Source organism: Trichoplusia ni, chromosome 11, assembly GCF_003590095.1.
Source record: "Trichoplusia ni isolate ovarian cell line Hi5 chromosome 11, tn1, whole genome shotgun sequence".
Classification (NCBI taxonomy): domain Eukaryota; kingdom Metazoa; phylum Arthropoda; class Insecta; order Lepidoptera; family Noctuidae; genus Trichoplusia; species Trichoplusia ni.
In genome coordinates this window covers 12,389,987-12,406,844 of record NC_039488.1, presented here as the reverse complement: position 1 = coordinate 12,406,844, position 16,858 = coordinate 12,389,987, and the positions used below count along the sequence as shown (strand labels likewise).

At 34.6% G+C, this 16,858-nt stretch overlaps 1 protein-coding gene across 1 annotated transcript in view; it reads left to right on the top strand.

Annotated features, from left to right (window-relative positions):
• Positions 1 to 9,083: 9,083 nt before the first annotated feature.
• The window catches only part of LOC113498672 (5-hydroxytryptamine receptor), a 79,131-nt gene continuing 71,356 nt past the window's right edge, over positions 9,084 to 16,858 (top strand). Inside the window, exon 1 of the mRNA XM_026878782.1 lies at positions 9,084 to 9,852. The gene's annotated coding sequence lies outside the window, so the exon portion shown is untranslated. The remainder of the gene's footprint in view (positions 9,853 to 16,858) is intronic.

Sequence of the window (16,858 nt, the reverse complement as noted above, 5' to 3'; positions counted from 1 at the left end):
CTGGCCCTATTTTCAATGAAGAGTTAAATATGAGATAGAGATTGAAATTGAGCGTAGGGCATGGGAGAAGGCAAATATGCAGTAAAATAATATGTTAAAGGCAGATTGCTATAAATTATACACTTGGAACCCATTGCACAATTATATCCAAAAAGCAAGGAACATCTAACAACTAATTTAGTTATAATTTTATTATTTGGCTACGGAACCTTTGGCTAAAATCAAACAATTGATTTAAAAAATTAAAAAAAAACCGAATTATAAGTAACGAGTCGTAAAAAACATATTTGATAAAAGGGATTTGAATTCCTATAAATATCACGTTGTTACATGTATTTTCATAGTCAGCAAGTGTTTTGGAACCAAGCACACGAACTGCAGCCATGTACAAGGTACTTATCTTAGTTACTGTTATTGCAATTGTTGGTGTCAATTGTCAAGATGACTTTTCATTTAATATTGAAATCCAGCCACAAAGGAGACAATTTGTAGAATTGGCAAACAATATAATCGAATTGGGAAAAGCAATCTGGAAGTATTTTTCCCCTAGTCGAAGACAATTTAACCAAGAACCGTTTATAAAAGCTTTAAAGGATTTTTTAAAGAAAAATCTATCAGAAGGTCGATTCGCAGCTCTTTTTGGCTGGTAAAATATAAGCGAGAAAAATAATGATGTAATTTCGAAAACGACACTAAATGGACATCGAATGGTTTAACGATCCATGGAAAATTAGCTGGACCTTGAGTAACCTCTCCGGACCATCTTGATCATCACCGACTCTAGTGACGGCAACTCAACCAATTCGGTGTTTCATTCGACAACCCGGCTCGATTTTTAATTATTTTCGGTCAAACTGTTTTGTTTTGTTATCTGTTGCAGCACTTTTATTAAGTCTGGGTTTTAAATAAAAAACGTATAACCGCCTTTTGTAGTTTTTGTCCTATTATGTGTACAAACATTGATAGATACTTCGTTGGCTGTGTTAAGTGTTATTTATTTTGTCCTCATACTTACCATATTAACTTGAATCACCTTAACACATGCCCTTAGAGACAGATTGACCATCAAAACTCATCCTTAGATATGCAAAATCAAAAAGTTTTTATTTCAAATAGGCCGTTTTCAGACTCTTTTAAAACGTTATAGTATACGTATGTTAACGACGGTTCCAAAATGTAATACCTATGGAGAAGAACTGGCAAGAAACTTCAACACTCCACTGTCTTTTATGAGAGGTAATTCTCCAGTTGGGCCCTATAAATTTTGATTTCAAATATAATACAGAGATAATTGATACACATATCTTACTAAGATGAGTGCCATGAAAAATAGTTTGAACTGAATATAAAATTCGTTTGACAAAAAATATGTGAAACAAAACTAAGAATAGACTGATAAATATTTAACTGTTTATTGAAACACAAACCTACACGTCATATTTCAAAGCGGATTAAAGGAATCATCTTTTTGTAAAAAGGTTTTTTAATCCGTGCTGACACAGTCACCGCCGATCAGAATTTGGTCAGGAGGACAGACAGGGTCGCATTCATGGCCATCTGGTGTATATCCACTTTCACATCCACCATCAGACTGCCTCTTAACCAGTCTAATGTTAGGGTTAGAGGCCGTTTCAATTATTGAGTGACAGTTAGCAGTGTTAGCACTGATCACCAGGATCAAAGCGAAAAAGATAAATGTCTTGTACATGGCTGTTGATTGTGAAGCACTATAAATTTCTTTAGCAAAAATAAACTTGTGAGTAACTATATATAATATACTTGTAAAACACTTAGGTGTTTTTTGTTTATAATTTTCTATATTTTTGCTGTAGTGAAATCGATTTCTGGCTAATTAACGCGAGACGAATTCGTACTTTAAGGGTTTTGTTACACCTATTTGTTTTACGCGGTTTACAACAAAAGAAAGGTTATATTAAATGTTTAGTTGACATATACCCATACTTGCTCATGAGTTTCGTTAAGGCACACCTTCTAAATGCTTAAACTGACCTTGATTTTGAAATACCTGCACTGTAAGAGAAATTATTTGGCAAAAATAGAAAAAGATCCATTTTTACCTAATTTATAAAAAATAAGTCCGAGAGTAACCTTTATTTTTTCAATTTGTAAGTTTGTTACCGACTACTGTGTGAAATTGAACTGTGTTCACAGGGGACATGCATGGACCCGCTTTTGGCGCACCTGTGGTTGTCAGTAGAAGTCCAGCTCCTCTCGGTCTTCGCCAGCGGTGAAAAGCTTATGAGGGTTGCTATCGCATAAACATTATAAAAAAGACACTTAAAACTCAATTCATGAAGGAAAAATAAATAAACCTTTTGTGTCGAGTCGTTATCATGTTATGGGGATAACGAAATAAATGTGCATTCTAAAACCTTGAGATCTTAATAAAAAAATATCACCGCTCTATATAGTATTAACACAGATTGAATTCTATTTGGGAGGAAAAATTTTACACATTTCGTTTTAGTTGCATTGAGCAGCAAGTTGCTGGTAGAAAATCGATCGCATAAAATGTTAAGGCGATTATTTAAGTCTTAGAGATCAGCTTCTTTTTATTTAAAGATAAGTACAATCCACTGAATAAAACTAACTAAAGAGTATATCATTATATAATTACGAAAATTGTCTTGCGGGACACCCTTTCCAATAGAATAACCTGATGATGGCGTTTTGAAATTACGTCTTCCCCTTTGGGTTGCGCGGAGAGGAGTGTCAGACTTCTACAAACTAAGACCCACCACTGCCTTTGCCCTTCGTGTATCGCGACTACCCTTTTGGACAAACCGGCTGCCCCGGTGCCAGCATCACTGCTTCGCAAAAGGAGACGACTTTCCATTCCCTCTCGGACCGAACTAAAAATCGTAGCATTTCCTTACGCCACCGATCGCCTCTACGAGGACACAGCTGAGCTGAACCTAGGCAGGGCAGACCTCTAGTGTATTATAACTTACTGATCTCAAAAATACTAAAAGCTTTCTAATACCTTTTCCAAGCCTTGAAAATCTTCGATAGTAGGATTGCTCCTATGTCGATCTTCGTCTCGTAAATTTGAACTGACGTTCATGGAATTTTTTACTCACTAAAATGCCACATCATTTGGTTTCTCAAATATTTTGCTTAAGATTAGATATTGTGTATTTAGGTGACAAAATGAGCCTGGAACTAGGTGCGTTTATAATAATTATGTCAATACAAGGTGTTTGGCAAAAAACATATTAGGTAACACTCAGCATGTGGAGTGGACGTCGCCGAGTTGTCGGCTGTCATCGCTGCAGCGATCGGCAGCCGGGCGGCATGGGATGCATTGGCCTCCTTCTGTGAAACAGTGATGTCACAGAAGGAGGCGGCGGAGCGCGTTCGGGAAACTGACCCCAGCGCGCCCGCCATACGCCGACGTCGAGTGCCGACCGCGCTCTCCCGCCCTAACTAGGGTTCTGGGCGACGGCACGGGGGTGTCTGTCGTCCGAGTATATTACCCACGGCGGGGGGCCACATTCGGTGCTATGGATGCGGTCCCAATATGAGGCGAGGAGGCCGACGCTCTTTACACGTCGGCCTCCACACAACACAAGAAAGTGACCTACCGGCCCACATTACTGGCCGGTGGAAGCCCGCGGTCGGTGTATGAAGGATTGCAACGCATTGCCATACACCGGCACAAAAACGCGGATGGCGTAGCACGGCAGTTCAGGTTTAGTCAGTAAAAGCCTGACACTACCCATTTCCACCCCCGAGGGAGTGGGTGTCCACGAGGATTCCCCCGCCTTAACAAAAAAAAAGGTAACACTCAGCATTGTTTCTGTCGGTTAATGACGGGCCTGTTGCTCTAGTGGTTAGTGATCCAGACTGCTATACCGGAGGTCGTGGGTTCGATTCCCGACCAGGATAAATGTTGTGTAATGAGCATGATCATTTGTTCTGGTGTCTGGGTGTAATTTATCTATAATATGTATGTATTTAATAATATATAAGTAAGTTTATCAGTTGTCTGGTTACCATAACACAAACTCTGCTTAGCTGATCAGATAACCGTGTGTGAGTTATCCCTGGATATATTATAGTATATTATATTATATATTGTTTCTGCCTTATCGTGTCTACAAAAAGGCATGACACTTTAGAAAATTATATAGTATTTCAAGTGATAGACAAAATAAATGCTGTCGCAGGTCAGCAGGAATATTTTTTTTGAGAAATAAGCCTTTGCACCTTCAATGTTTTTCTTTTTATACGTGTTGTACTCTGTGTATGTTGTGTGTACATAAACGCTGAGTAAGAGGACAATCAATATAAGCATTGAACAGGAACCACATCATTTAATGAGTTAGGAGTACCCTCAGGTTAGGTATGCAGTCTGATCGGATGTATATATGTACATACATAATTATGCTTAATGCATGTAAATGATGTGTTAAATTTGGTTTAAAAGTTATAAAGTTTTTATAGACTCTGATGGCGTGTGTCTTCTTATGCTTCTAAAAATAAGTTGAGATGCAGGGGTGTGTACAGGTAGATTTTTTTTAATAATCCTCCAAATAATCGAAAGACACCACCAACACCACACACGAACACCAGCACTTTATCTTTCAATACCAAAATTTCAGTACTTCATAGTTCATTGGGACCATAAAGTCCTAATTCCAAAAATTTTGTTGTTTGAATCAAAACTCAAAATTAATATTAAGTATTTATTAGATGTACAGAACAAGCTTCATTTCATCGATGAGACAAAGAAGGAGAATCAAATTTGAAACTTGAACATCGTTTTGTTTTATGAGGTTAGATTTAGTTAAAAATTTCGTAGTCCCTCCCAACGTCTTGAGGCGAGAGGTGCTCGCTCATGACGCCAATCACCACGGTTACAGCAAGCAAGAGGATTATCTTAAACATGTTTACTGAGTGTTTTGATATGTCATGTCTTAACTACAGTGCCTTTTATATGATTTTTTCAGTATTACACGCTATTTGTCTTTGAATTGAAGTAATTTTATAGGCGATTTGTTCCAATTATAATAAATCTGTAGCTACCTAAAGTGTTTAATTGGAATTATTTTTTTTTGGCTACAAGCCAGTAGTAACATATTTACGAAATTGAAAAATAAACGTAAGTGTAAAATTCTCAAAAGCTCAATTTTTGTTTTTTGGGAAGACTATTTAACTTTTTAGAAAAAGATCATTATTCTTTTTCATATTTTTTTTCTTAGTTAAATGATTATCTGCGGATGAACATGTATGGTAAGCATATCCAAATCGCAATTGGCGAATCGAATCAGTTACACCAATGATTTGCATCAGTTGCTTTCAATAGACGGGAAATTTTAGAATCAGTCGTATTGCGGATGAAATCGATCCTTGTAGAGACTGTAGTTACTTAAAAGTTCGGTATTTTTATAGTAAACAAAATTGAACGTATTTTTTACTTATTGCCTCTCCTTACAAGACGGGAAAACCTAAGCTGATGAATAAAGCTTACTATAAAATTTGTGATCATATAGATGATAAGCGCGCGTGAATTTAGTATAATTTCTATACTGTGCTCTCCCTGGCGATCTGCTAGATTGTTTTACTTCTTTTTAGTAATAGTAGACAACAAACAAGGAAAACAAAATAAAGCAATCCCATAGCGTTTACTCCTAGAGGAGCTAGAGGAGCTCGTGGCTAAGCTATAACCGCATAAGTGAATCGATCACAGGTTAAGCTACGCTTGACGCGGTTGGTCCGTAGATGGGTGACCATCTTTGTCATAAAAAGTTCCTCCGTGTTTCGGAAGGCAAGTTAAATTGTGGGTCCCGGCTGTTATTCCTACAGCTTTGACAGTCGTTAGAACTAATCAGAAGCTTGAAAGTCTGACAACCAGTCTAACCAAGGGGTATCGTGTTGCCCAGGTAACTGGATTGAGGAGGTCAGATAGGCAGTCGCTCCTTGTAAAACACTGGTAAGTCCTCAGCTGAATCCGGTTAGACTGGAAGCCGACTCCAACATAGTTGGGGAAAGGCTTGGCCGATGGTGAAATGATGAGCCTTTATTCCTAGAAGCTTCCACATACCTTGACATTCCTGATTAGATATATATTTAGTGTATGGATTTTTTCTTTGAAATGTTATTGTTTTCTTTGGTTGGAATATCTTCATTGTAACGTTTTCTCTTCCATGATTAGATGTCTAATTTTATTTCAAACTATACCATTTTGCTATTTGACAATAGGTCTGGTATTTAACGCTGTTTTTGCAAGCATATATAAAATAATTATGAGATTATACCGTAATAACTTATTTTTAAGGAGTAACTTATGGAGTTTCTTGCCGGTTCATCTCCATAGGAATGAAATTTTGGAACCGCGCAACTAGAGTCATTACTATAACGGTTTAAGAGTGCCCGGAAAACGGCCTATCTATACATATAATAAAATTGTAGAAAAGTGAAAACTGTACAATGAATATTTAAAAAAAAGAATAATTGCAGGGTGGTCTACGAACGATTCCGATGCCGAAAATATGATATTTAGAATTTTTGTCTGTTTGTCTGTATGTATGTCCGGAAAGATCTCGGAAAGTACTGGATAGATTTGATTCAAATTTTCAGAGAATATCAACAAGAGGTCCGGTCAACATACTTTTTACTTATTATCTCGCTTTTCGTTACAGGGGGTGAGCAGGAGCCTTTTATATCTATAAACAAATATCAAATTATCTCATAAACTACTGAATATATTTCGTTCAAATTTTGCATGAACCTTATCGTACACATGATACAATAAATATACAAAAACCATAACGCTACTATGCAGGGGGCATGAGCAGTAAAGTTTTAAATTTTTGAACTCACCCGTAACATCGTGTAATACAATTATGAGGTGTATTTTCACCCCATTGTGTAGTAGGCAGCACGGTCATTAATTTACACAAAAAAACATCACGCTATTTATCTTAAGACTTTTGGCAGAGCAATAATAGGATTTTTCGAAAATAAATCATTTTCACAAAATTAGTCATTTTATTCTCTTTCAAGTCTGATATAGGCCTACCGCGACTATTTCACAAGTAAAATAAAAGAAACATAAACTAATACGCTTTTTTATGCAATTGTTACCGTAATCGGTACATTCTTGAAAGAAAGGAACTTAAATTATTTTTATTTTTATTGATGTACTAAAATTACTCAAGTTCAAATGTGGAATGCCGTAATATGATTTTGTATTTATTTACGACAGGAGTATACACCTATGTTTTTAGCTCGGTAATGTTGGCGATGCTACTTCAAGATCAAAACATTCGTAGTGACAATCAACCCAAAGTTGCATGTAGTTCACATTGATCTCATCTATGATTATGCATAACAAAAGAATACTGAACGACACAGTTAATTATTATCTTGGAACAGTATTTCGGATAAAAAAGCCCAGAAAACTTGCATAAAAACTGCATTATAGGTATGCAATGTGAAAGATCTATAAGACCAAAGCTATCAATGAATAGACATTATGTATCTATTGATGGAGTACTGTCTACTGATACCTGGGATTTTTCAATATTTTAACGATTTGATCGGTTTACATCCGCCATTATAGAGTCCTTCCAAAAATTCCTTTAACAATTTATTGTAATCTGTACTTATTTAACATTTTCTTCTTTCGTAGCCTGGTAAAAACAGGGGAAGGAACGAGACTGAATGAGTTTCTGAGATCCCTAAGCCGACGAGGATTAGGAACATATTTTTGGAAATTTCCCCAAAAAGGCTGATAATAGCGTGTAGCTATCAGCACTTACATCTGTCATACGATGTCTGGAAAATTCATTTTGGCTGTCGGTATCGACAGCGTAACCTCATAACCACCCTCATGTAGTCTTTATTTAAGTTCCGTTTATGCAGTAGGAATGACGGTATTTTACTTCAATGATCGTCAGATAGGTTAACGAATAAAATACGTAATTTTTCTTTGTAAATTGGTACAGTAAATAGTCCCTTTTATGTTCATAATTTGCTTTGTCGTAACATCACAAATTACACATATCCTATACTTTAGATTTTGTCATTGTCAATTTTAAAAAAGGGGTGTCTGATATTTTTTTTATTATCACGCTATTTATTTATCAGCAATTTAAAGGCAAATCATGACCAAAACACCACGGGACCAAGATAACACGTTTACCAACTTTTTTATTTCGGAAATATTCCAAATATTTGTGAGGAAGATCAGTTTTAATATTAAGAGGACAATCAAACATAACGTGATTCAGGAAACCGTTTATCTGGGTGCAATTTTGCAAAATCTTATATCTTATGACACTATGTAAAATCCACAGTTACCGAGCCCGACTCTCACTTCACCAGCTCCGTCCACAAAAATAATTTGACATCTTCTTTATATCGTCAGAAAACATCGAATGTGAAAATAACAACTGTCTGGCTATCACTGTTTCTGAGAAACAGCCAGGTGACAGACAGCCGAACGGACACCGGGGCCTCAGTAACATGGTTCTGGTTTACCTCTTTGGTTACAGTACAATAATAATTATATGATACCTCATAATCACTGTCATAATCCGTCTAGCAATTTCAGAAGAACAGACGTGCTCGAAAATCATAAGCCACCCAATTAGTAAATTTAAAAATTTCGAAAGCAAAACATTTTTAGCAGAAGTGCTAAGACTGAGTTATACCTTCTGTTATTTTTTCCTACTTACAACCCCCCCCCCCCTCCCCCATTTTTAAACGGCTCGATTTGTCAAACATGTCTAAACGAACACTCGCACATAATTGAGATTAAATAAGAAAAAGTCATTAAAACAGCTGTGAAATATTTGACACCAGGATAGTATCGTAAACGATGAAATGTGTTTGATTCAAACATTTGATAGTCTTTAGGCCGCTCAAGATTCATTATAATTTAGAAATAAAAAAGCAAGCTTAAATATAAAAAAAGTGTTTCATTTTTTATATTGCATTACATTTTTGCGATTATCGTTATTATTAAACTTCATAGTTTTTCACATCTTGAGAATCACGCAGACAAAGTCGCGGGCAACAGCTAGTTTGAAATAAAAACCTTTTGATTTTGACTATACGGTTTTACGAGTTTTTTTTTTGGTGTTTGTAAAGCTCGTTCCACTCTCCGCTTTACGGGTTGCACATAATAGCACAAAAAGCTCAAATATTTTCAGTTACATTACTGATAAATGATGCCGGGGTATCAAAAAGCAAAACGATCAAAGTTTGCCAAGTCTAGAGAATGTTGAAAAATGTCGACAACTAAATCGTACTTGTCCTCAACAATATTTATTCTCATTAACTTTAGAGAAACACCGCCTGTCCGCTTCTACGGTAATTTAAATAAGAAATAAATTAAATATCAAGGTGCTTTAGTATTTGCTAATTTCAAATTGTTCCATACTAAAAGAAGGTCAACTTACACAACTCTAAAATGGATAAAAAAATATATTAAAATAATGAACATAAAACAGTCATCGTATAATAATAAAAAAATATTTTGCGCGAGTGCGTTCCCCAATTTCGTAAAAAGTCGTGAGCTGGTCCAGTGACGGATTCAACAGTTTTGCGCGCGCCTCGACCCACCCCTCAGTAGATCTTGTGCCGTCGGACCGCACGCACGTCGCCTCCAAACACATCTTCACCGATGTTCTAAATTCAAGAAAAAAGCTCGCGTCGTACGTTTAAAAATTAAACTGTATTGTTTTTTCAAATCTTCTCAAGTGTCGTGTTCCAGTGTTTGCGCGTATAATGTGGTACATTTTAGATGTTGGGTAGCAGATATATCATCGCTCTGATGATAAAATGATTGAAGAAATTAGGATTTGAACGTGTTACTGCCAGGTATTGTATATCGCTTTTATAGTAATAAATGACTCCTATTGTGACGCAGATTTAGTAAAATTGATCGTGTATAATATTTTGTGGTGTAATTTAATTATCTAGTTGGAGTGTTGTACATTTTTAGTTACATAAAATCGTTGTAAAACAGTGAAATGAATTTTAAGCGTTGGTTTTTAAGATGGTTTAAAATATATTTTTCGGTAACGTTCTAAAATATTGTTACAAATACAAAAAAATATATTTTACTTATTTCAATAGATGAATGGCTGCTTCGCTTTTAAGAAGGAAAATAAATGTTTTGTTGAATATAGACCTGTAAAACTACGCACCATTATTACTCACAGCTAGAGAATGGTACTAGCATCTGTAAAACACAATACTGGCTGACTTGAGATACAACGATAATGATAAAATTAAAACAGCTGTTTTTGTAAGAAATTAAAAATGAAAATGTAAGTAGTTCTCATTTTACTGAACACTTAGTTTATAATAATAATTAAAATATTTTTTTACAAACTACGTCAGCTACACAATTTGATAAGATGCGTCTTTTTTAAGATGGTCTCGAAAACGAACATTTTAGGATGATTTTTTTTGCTGTTTTAACACTCAAAAATAAGTAAAAGAAAAAAAAATGCCCTTATTTATTTTACTACCCTACACACACTATGTGAAATTATAACTAATTGTCTGTTCTATATCAGATATTTTTATCATTAATTAAACCTATACACAAGAATATAAGATGTTACAACTCAATTTTTAAAGGTGTTTTGGTAAATATATATTTTTCATTTTCTCTTAAACGGAATATTTCAAGCATAATCCTTAACAAGCTAGTTCTTTGATTAACTAATTTAGTTTATGATCTAAGTAATAATAAAGGAAGCTTCCTTGAAACCAAAATAAACCTCGACAGTCAGTAACATTAAAAGTTAATTTTACAATAGACTGGTTCCACCTTTATACAGTGCTTAGCCATTTTGTTAATATAAACTTTTATGGGCGGAATATTAAAATAAAATTCCAGCTTTCTGACAAATTGGTCCATAGCACATTACTTTTACAACGTCTTACAAGTCTTACAGAATTCGGAGATATTTCTTTACTTTTGTAAATATATTCTTTGTGTTGTATATTTTTTGTGTTGATTCCTAAGTATTTTTTTACCAGCGGTTTCTCATTTAAAAAGTTATCAGGATGTATTTTGTATTTTATTTGATCTCAAGAGCCAACGAGACAAACATGTTTGTCTCTAAGTTACGTGTATTGAAACTTGTTTTCCAAATGCACCACACGCCAATAAACCAAGTACAAGCAAAAGTCCCACATGATATTTCAAGCGATTAAGCATTAAAGCGCCAAAAATTATATTAATGGTTTCATTCATTCTACAGAAATAACATATTTTTTTTGTGAATCTAAACCATCCACGGCCATCTAAACGCATGCAAAGAAAAAATATTCAAATTGGAGTTCAGTGACATACAGTAGAATAATATGAAGATTTGTCCAACTCCAAGCACATTGCTTTTGAAAACCCTTTACACAAGGTCAATCAGCATGTTTAAATCAAAATACAAAATTCACCAAGTATCTGTAAGCAATCTTTTTACATTAATAATTGCCTTACATATTAAACTTAATTAAGTCACACAGAGAGCAATAACTTTTCAATCTTTCTCCATAATCCATAAAATAGTGCACTCTCTTGTAAGATTAAACCCAGTTTAATTAAAATTCAGATATTGCACAAACGTCTGGTCGTAGCTGAAGCTGCTAGGTCAGCATGTATTAACACTAGCGGTGTCCCGCATTTTCATTTTCCTGGTTTATCACCCAAGACTCAGACGGAATTAGGCAATTAAATAAATAGTGGAACAGAAGGCTTTCGATATTGATTCATAGTTCTTGAGATTTGCGTATAAACAGGAATTGTACTACCACTTTTTTGATAAAGATCATGGCAAGCACTTTTTATAAATATAATTAAAATAAACATATTTTTTTATAAAAGGATAAGTTTGTATGGCAGAAATATTTTTGGTATTTAAAAAAGACCAGCACCAAATACGTTGTATAACCATGAAGGTTCGTTAGTTTCGCCATGACTAGAAAATTTGGGAACATTTTTTACTTCATTCTAGCTGTAAAATATCTAGATTACTAATTTGCCTTTGGCATTGCCGTAAATAATCTCTGCTATTAACAGAAGTTACTATAAGTGCCAGTATTTAAGGGAAGAAGGAATGGTGTTTAGAATGTTTTAACTTTTCTAGTTGTCAAGCCTAATTGACTGGACTAGACTGGGTAGAAAAAGAAAAAATCTATTTAGTGCCTGACTTAATTAAAAAATAAATTCGACACATAAATTACGAGTCGAATTTATTTTTCAATTATCATTTTCTGAAAAACGAAAATTGATAAAGAAAAACTGTTTTAAAGTTTAGGAGAGGGGGCTTGTGACGTAACGATTTCTTAAAAATACACAATCGTGACATTACGCGTGACTAACATTCAATGTTACTTGATAAATTCATGTTTTTGGGACAAATTAAAAAAAAAACGCAAAGCAAAAAAAAAGTTGTCATCATACCTATTGTGTTAAACGAAATCATACGCTTATACGCAGTTAATAATAATTGTCAGCTAATTCTAAGATGAGACAACTCCTCGCGAATCTGGATCCAATTTATTATGTATCTCATCGTCAGTATTCGTCTGGTAAATACGTAACGTTCGTGTTCACATCATGTATTTTCTGTGTAAATTGAGGATTACTCAGTATAACCTGTGTAGGTTTTCGTTTGTCAGCTGTGACTGTTGAAAATAAATTTGTTGTTTCTTAAATGTTATACTTGTCTGACGTGGGATATTTTGTGTTTCTACCAAATATTATTTCAGGCCAAAGTTTCAAGATATATTAATATAGGTTATTTGGAAATATAGGTGTGTATTTGCACTCTTATTTGTAAGGTGTCATGTATTTCTTTTATTAATGTTTAATTATTTTAATTGTATTTGTTTATAAACCCGATTGACAGATGGATGTAAAAAAATATTAATTTATGTATTTTGACCACATACGACGATCATTCCTAATGCAATAGTGTAGTTACATTATTATTACTTAATACTAAATAACTATATAAAAATACGTAATCTATTCGAACTTAATACGAACATAAATCAATGAAGAAAAAAGAAATACTTATAAAGGTCACCCATCTTCCGACTGACTTCAGCAAATGATACTTAACCTTCATCGTCCTATGCTAAACACATGTACAAAATAAATCGTGTACTTATATCGAAACGTTATCCTATCAATATCACTACAATATAGTTGGAAATTTCTGAGCCTAAGCTGTAGCAAATTGGGCGAGGTAGGTAAATGGCAATTAGCAAGCGTCCTGTTACATGCGGCTTAATTCTCTTATTAATAAATTTTAGATATGCGCACAAATTTATAGGGAATAGAGAAAGTAGTTAAAAAAACTGTATGGTGTATTCAAGTTTGAACTCTTATAAAAATACTATAAAAAGTTAGAGGAGCTCATGGCTAAGCTATAACTGCATTAGTGGATCGATCACAAGTTAAGCTGCGCTTGACGCGGTCGGTCTGTAGAAGGGTGACCATGTTTGTTATAAGGAGTTTCTCAGTGTTTCGGAAGGCACGTTAAATTGTTGGTCCCGACTATTTTTTTTCATACATGTGTCACAGTCGTTAAAGCTACTGAGTCTGACTAAGGGGAATCGTCTAGCCTAGATAACTGGGTTGAGACGGTCAGATAGGCAGTCGCTCTTTGTAAGACACTGGCACTTAGAGATCCGGTTAGACTGGAAGCCGACTTTAACAAAGTTGGGAAAAGGACGATGACGATGATGATGAAGAACTAAATTAGACCCGAAGTTTAATAAGCATAAGCGTAATATGCTATCACCTTTTCTAGGAGACCAAGAACAGTTTGTGACCTGCCCGAAAAGTCCATTAAAGACACTAGAAGGCGGGTGCACCGAAGGAACTAAAAAATTCACATCCGTATTCACAAACGTCGCTTTACTTAATGACATTTTTACATCTGTTCGTCTCCACATTCCACATTACAGTGAGAGAAACATGGCGCATTAAGTTGACTTTTAACTGTGTAACCTTTGTAAATACGGTAGTCTACTGTTTATACGTAAAGGTAAAAAAACATTTTTTTAAATGTCACTCCATCAAAATCGGTCCAGCCGTTTTTATAATTGTAAATTTCATTAGGGTTTGAAGCTACCCTGAAAATTTCAGCCAGCTATCTTATCGGGAAGTGACTCAAAATGTAGTTGCAAAAATGCAACCGGAATGACAAACGAACAAGAAAAGTGAGTGTTTACGAACGTGGGAAAATAGAAGAAAAAAGAATAGAAGTTTTTTAGATTAGGCCAGAAGTTTACGAGGCACTCATGTAATCTTTTATATTTTTTTTAAAATAAATAATAGGCATACATAATTTCCAAATCTAGCATATCGCATTCAACTGCTGGAAGGCCATCGCTATAGACTTCCCCTAAATTACACCGCAACACCACAATCAGGTATATTGTCACTAAATTCGTAATCGTACTATTGATTATCTTCAGCCCGTTTTTTCAGTAAGAAAACCTCATATATATTCACGTCAAGTTCGAAGGTCACAGCAATGTCACAGGTGACGGGACCTGTGCCTGTACTATGAGATCTTGTACAGGACAGTTGGCGTTATTAGAGAGAGAGATATCTATGCGTAGTGTATTGCATCCTCTCTCTTAGACTTTAGCAACATTCCTATTTCAAAAGAAAGTAGTAGAGGTTGTCAGAGTATCACAGATAAATGAAGGACGTTTAGGTAGTTTCGTTTATTATGAAACTGATGACGTTATTACGATAGTTTAACGATCATCGAGTTACAGTTTGGTCTCGTACCTTTCACAAATAATATATTGCATTTTTGATAAGATTTTGAAACAAAAAAATTCGTCATAATCGTTCGACATAATATTTTATTGCATTTATTTTTTGTGAAAAATCACCAAAACTCTTAAATATAATATTGCTTTAATTTTTACTATTTTTTTGTGTACCACCTGTTTTTTACCTTGATAAAGATGACACGTGCCGAAACTAGTACATGATTCTACTTCAATGTCAAATGGAGACAAGAAACAAATGTCGGTAATTAAACATAATTCCGAAACATGAAATTTTAATGTGGAAATGACTTAGTAACCGTTACATGTCTTGATATTTATTATACATGAATATTTGATTTTAATATTGAAAGGTCTTCAATTAGTATCGATGTGGGTGATTACAGGTAACCACCATTGACAAGAAGATCTGTGGCAATTATAAAAGACCCACCGTTGAGTGGCCACCGCCTACAGAATAGTGCGTCTTTTTTTTAAACTCTTACTTTACTTTACATTACTTTTAAGTAATTTAATCTTTGTGTCGCGGGGGGTTTCACAAACATACAAATCACATGCACAAAGACGCCCAGACTCAGAACAAGCTTTCGTGGATCGCACAAATGCTTGTCCTGCGGGGATCGCACCCGCAACACGTCGCGCAGTGTGTTTGACGTGGTGACCTCAACCACTCGGCTATCCGTGAAGTCTTTATACCACAACTGCAAATCTTTCTCCAAGAGATAGCATTTGGCTCGAGACACTAACTCTTAATTAGATACTAAACTACGTTGTATCGGTTTTGAGTTCCACTGCACTACCCATGATTCCGAAAACCACTGCCAAACCCAACAAAAGGTAAAACATTTTACAAGAGTCACATATCAAATTTTACCGTAGTTTTCTTCATTTTTTTTTTGTTATAGTGGCAACTGAAATACCGGTCCTCTGGAAATTTCAATCGTCCTCCTATCGCAGTTCGTAAGACACAGCCTGTTGACCAGTCAAACGGGAGCCTAAGTCATAGGACTCTGATTTGATATTAGCCTTCGAGTACGGAACACGAAAACCGAATTGAAATCAAATCAAATCCCTTTTTGACTTAATTTAATTTCTATAACCCTTACACATTTTTTAATTACAAAAAACATTATATCAACTCATTTGAGTGATAACTATCCCAAAAAGCGGATCATCGTCATTTGTTGTCATCATTTAAGAACTAAAAAAAAACACGACTCTATGACTTGAATTAAAAGATCTTTGGTGACTGGTAATGAAACTGTATTATAGTTACATCATCATATAACGGTACATAAATAATGGTCATATATAAACCGGTTGTGGTAAGCACGGCTTAACCTCAGCGATCCTATCACGTTACAAATTATTCCACCTATAATTTGCATCAATTTAATTTATTGCGAAGTGAACAATAGTATTAATATTGTTATGTAATTAAAGTATTATTGTTTTCATTTTAACACTTCAAGTCAATTATGTTTCGTGACCTGTGTATCCGTGACATTGTTTGCCCTAGCTCGAGAACGAATAAGCCGATTTTGATAAGGTGAAATGAAATGAAATGAAATTATTTATTCTGCAAATAGGATATTTTATCACTTTTACATGTCTTTTTTGAGAACGATGGAGCCGACATTTCCTAGCTGACTACCCTAAGAAGAAATGTCGAAACAAACTCAGGGGTCGCAGTCTCTTTTAAAGTCCAGACAATTTTCAAATTCGAGTGTATAAACTAGTGCAGAGTATTTCAATAAATTGATAATATACCTGCATAAGGTTTATACTTACAAAAAAAAAATGTATAAAAAAAGATTTAAAAAATAATAACGCAAATGAGTTGCATGTTATTAAATCAAATAATAATTAATATTGACAAAAATAAATTCATGCAAAAGCACAAAAAATGTCACATATGTATAAGATTATATGCAAAAGCACAAAACATGTCAATAATTATGTACATAAATAATGATAGAAGTATAAGCGAGCAGTTCAATCCCAAGCATTTTTATCATTTAAATAATCTGATATTTTGTAATATCCTTTTCCGGAT